The 4,732-nt window shown below is 39.6% G+C and overlaps 1 long non-coding RNA gene across 1 annotated transcript; it reads left to right on the forward strand.

Moving 5' to 3' along the window:
- The first annotated feature begins 3,174 nt into the window (after nucleotides 1-3,174).
- On the forward strand, nucleotides 3,175-4,428 carry LOC126992929 (uncharacterized). The gene is made up of 3 exons (XR_007747170.1): nucleotides 3,175-3,201; nucleotides 3,410-3,516; nucleotides 4,108-4,428. It is a non-coding gene; the product is annotated as an uncharacterized LOC126992929 (long non-coding RNA).
- Nucleotides 4,429-4,732: the final 304 nt, after the last annotated feature.

A 4,732-nucleotide genomic window follows, 5' to 3' on the forward strand; every position in this document is an offset into this window, starting at 1 on the left:
AATATAATAAATAAATAGTAGCCAAACACAATATTTACTTACTTAATAACAAATCATTTAATCAATAGCTCTGACGCCCCGTTTTCACCGATTAATTGCGAGTAATTTATATTTCCTTCAGGTTAAATTTCACCTTGGAATAATAAAACTTCCCCACAAGGAAAAATTTCCCCCAGGTTGGGAAATACTGATCTAGAGGGTGGAGTTTACCTCGAAAGACAAACTGTGCCGTGAAAGCGTTCATTCCCCTTGGAATTTATTTACTCAATCATACCAATCGCTCCTAAAGAATCAGCTGCAAATGGGTATTTTAGGTTATTCTGACTAAATTGTACGTGCAACGAATTCCCATTTGCTATTTCCTTAGTATTTTTTTTAAGTTTTCCATATTTTGGCAAAACATTTTTCTGTTTAATGATATAGTTAGGGAAGTCGGTGGCTGAGTGGTTAGCATACGGTCCCCGCATTCACCGCTTTCTGGAAGACGTAGGTTCGAATCCGCTGCTAACACCTGGGCGTTTTCAGTCACCAGTGAGTACCCAAAGACACACACATGCTCTCCTGAAGACCACCCATCAACCCGGACTCCAGAGGAAACCGTCCAAGTTAAAACTATGGTAAAAATTATGATCTACAGCCCCTCGAACAAGTTCCACAACCAAAAACCTAAAATCTACGCCCCACCTACAATCCATCATATATGAGGTAAGAGCACGGACGAAAATAAAGAAAACCAGAAGCAATAATCTAAGGCCAATGGGCCATTTCCGATGGATTACAGAACACTGCTCATCCGTCTCCCCTCCTCCCAGGAATCCAACTCAAACCCAGAACCCTTTTCGTGTGTGAGGAAAGCGTGCTTTTTTTTTTTTTTTGTGTGTGTGTGTGTGTGTGTGTGTGTGTGTGTGTGTGTGTGACGTCTCCACCAATATTTATTTCGTTGGCATCACAGGGTGTGATGGCAGCTGCCCCGGCCTTTCCGCAGGCTGCTGTGACGTGCACCTCTTACTTAGGATGGAAAATATCTGTATGTGTGTGCGTGTGTGTTTGTGTGTGCAGGTGTGCACGTGCGCGGGTGAGCGTGTGCGCGTGTGCGAGCTTCGGCTAGGGGTGTGGGCTACAGTCCGGGTGTATGTGTGTGTGTGTTTTTATTATTATTATTATTATTATTATTATTATTATTATTATTATTATTATTATTATTATTATTATTATTATTATTATTATTATTATTATTATTATTATTATTATTATCATTATTATTATTATTAGTTGTAGTAGTAGTGGTAGTAGTAGTTGTAGTAGTAGTAGTAGTAGTAGTAGTAGTAGTAGTAGTAGTAGTAGTACTATTTTTATTATCATTATTATTATTATTATTATTATTATTATTATTATTATTATTATTATTATTATTATCATTAATAGTAGTAGCAGTAGTAGTAGTAGTAGTAATAGTAGAAGTAGTAGAAGTAGTAGTAGTAATGGTTATAGTAATAGTAGTAGTTGTTGTTGTTATTGTAGCAGTAATAATATCAGTAGCAGTATTGGTTGTCATTTTATTAGGGATGTACCGATACCAAAATTTTGACAGATACCGATATGATACCGATACCCCAATATTTGACCGATACCGATACCGATACCGATACCTGTGCACTGATTTTTTTTATACAACAGTTCCAGCAGCTAAAGGGCAATATCAAATGTTAAGAAAAAAAAGACCCACTACTTGATGATCCACCACAGAAGAAAAATAAAGTAATCAGTGCTGGCCTGGAAAAAAAGGTGTCCATAGTCATGAATTTATTTTTATCAAGTTTGTTATTAATAAACTTAGGTCCCTTTAGGACATGGGTAAAAAAAAATCAAATGAAAAAAATAGTAATATAAAGTGGTACTATTTATTTGATTATACATGGAGTATGGATGTTTGCGAAAGGCAAATACTGTAATTTCTATAGATATGATACTATAACTTCCAAAAAGCAAAATTCGTTTGGTCAGTGTTAGAATCAATCTGTTCACTGAACGCAGCCAAAGGGCGCTGGTTAAATTCTGACAGGTTGACAGATACGTAGAGAGGCTTACTCGGAAGACGGAGCAGAACGTGAATGGTACGTGTATCAGACCAGTATTTGCGTCACCCACACACTACATGCTCAGCAGCTAAGAGAGAAAAATGTTTAAACTGAATAACCAAATTATTTTACATCTCCATTGAATTATTGTAAAAATTCCGGGATTATCGTATTATCGTACAGGCGTTATTGTACATTGTACAAACGGTCGGATTTCCGTATTTGTGCGATAATTATTGTACTGGCAACGCTGATGAGGCGAGTGGAGGGGCTCCGCCAATCCCGCGCCGAAGCTACTAAACCTGTATTGTACGCGTCTGCGGTGCCAAAGGCTGAAGTGTATTCTAAGTATTATATACCTGTATTCAAAATAATATGAATCTTATCGCTTAAAATTATGAAAATTAAATCGCGGGAAATTCCAAACTATGTGGTTTCATGATACTAGATAATTACACTTTCCTAATATATTTTTAAAAAAAATAGAAAATCCAATTTCTGTTCAACAAAATTATTTGCAACGAGTGACATGCGACGAATAAAACTCCTTCAAGTATCGGTAGTATCGGCAGAAAATCAGCCGATACCGATACCGGTACTCTTAAATTGTACCGATAATACCGATACCGATACCGATACATTGGTACACCCCTACATTTTATTACTCCCAACGGTCATCTCATTAAGAGTATTATGTATATCATGTATATCCCTATTGCTTGGGCTGCCCCTTCACACAATCAGCCTTGATATCGCTTATGCCCCTGGAAACGTCAGAAGCTCAGTGATTTCTATATAGCCATTGTATGTTTAATGCCACACTCCACTCATTCCCTCATAACATGCGGAGAAGCAACAGGAGAACTGAGGTGCCTACATAGTACTTAATTATTCTCTATGACTCTTCGTCCCCTTTCCACGTCATATCAGTTTGAGATTTATAACGACAAGACTGTTATTGGCGCGTGTTTAACAGTACTCTACGTCACAAGAGGCGTGTTTTCAGCTAATAACAGACGGAAAGGCGATGGATGTGATGGTGCAGGTAGGTGGTGGTGGTGAGAACAAACGCTCAGTGAGTCGTAGCAGTCGGGGCGCGGCGGCGGACGTGCTGGGACTAAAGGTAAAGGAGCTTCTTCAATCTAAGCAATCTAGGTACTGTTTTTCATTCAAGACGCATCATCAGTAGAAACGCTGATATCATCCTCATGCTTTATGTTTTTAAACCGCCACATATCTGTATTGCTAACGAACTGCAAATTATATACTCGATTTTTCCATTTTTCGATACTTATCTTTCTTTTTTTGTTTTACTCTTTCTCTCTTTTCAGGTATCACACACTTATAAAGACACACACGCCCTCGCGATACTTCCTGTGAGCGATGAGCGATGTGTGGGCGATGTGGGCGGCTGTGTTGGCGAGCATTGTCGTGTTAGGTGGGTGCAAGTTATAATATTTTTCACCAATTGCTATAAAAAGTATAATACTTTTATCATGAATCAAAACTACTATGGAAGGAGATGAACAGGAGTGAAAGTCAAAGATGTTTCTGAGGTTTTACCTCGGCAGTAGACCATTTACTTTAAACCTCCGTATCTATTCTTCTTCCTGACGAGAGTACTAATTGGAACGGTGTTGCGTTCGATTTGGCAAACATATTATTCAACTGCTTTTAGGAACTGTATTATTTACTGCCCTTCACCTGCGCTTACCAATGGCAATCTGTTTTTCTTTTCTTTGCTTCCCTGTTTTTATTTCTTCTTTTCTACTCCAACCCTCCTTATCCTTCTTCCTCTCATCATTTTCTACATTCCCTTTTCTTTCATTTTTCCCGTTCTTATTTTCCTTGCCTCCAATCCTTTCTATCCCTCCTTCAATCTCTTTTCCCATTCCACATCTCCCTTCCTTTCTTTCTCTCCTTTTCCATTCTCAATTTTTCTCCTCTTTCACCTTTCCATATCTTATTTCCTTTCCTTCTATCCTTCCCTCCCTTTCCCTTCTTCCGTTCTTTCATTTCACGTCCACAGCCCCACTAGCAGTCACCGCTGCTGCCCCAGCAGACGGTTACTGCTTCCACTCAGACTCGGCGGTGACGAACACACCGGTGCCGATGGAATCCTTTATACTACGACAAATGGTCAACCCCAACTACTCGGAAATGTGCAAGTACATCTGCCAGGTCAAACTCTTCACCTACGCCGCCATAGAGAATGGGTGAGTATCTGTGTATCACTTCGGTGCATATCTCTTCCTCGATATACTTGAACTTAAAGTTGGGAGTCACCTACTAGACCACTGCCGGTGTAGCCTTTGGATCGTCGTTCTCCCGTGCGATCTTGCTGAGAGAAGTAAAAGAGGCGCAAAATTATGTGTTTAGCTTGCCTTTCTTTAAGAGGGGGGGGGGGGAGCTTTTTCTGGCTTCTTCCCTGTTAATTTAGGAGTGAGGCAGGGGTGTGCCCTTGCACAGTCCCTTTTCAATACTTTTCAATTCTTCACTACTTATACTGGGTACTAGGCAAAACTGGTGATCATAGTCGTTGCGGAACATGTATTGGCGAAATCAAGGTCAATGACCTTATTTCTGGTGATGATGCTCTACTTCTCGCAGAAACGGTGGAGGTTTTGGTGATGGCTGCCGACAAATATTCGAAT

This window comes from Eriocheir sinensis, unplaced genomic scaffold, assembly GCF_024679095.1.
Source record: "Eriocheir sinensis breed Jianghai 21 unplaced genomic scaffold, ASM2467909v1 Scaffold523, whole genome shotgun sequence".
Lineage (NCBI taxonomy): Eukaryota > Metazoa > Arthropoda > Malacostraca > Decapoda > Varunidae > Eriocheir > Eriocheir sinensis.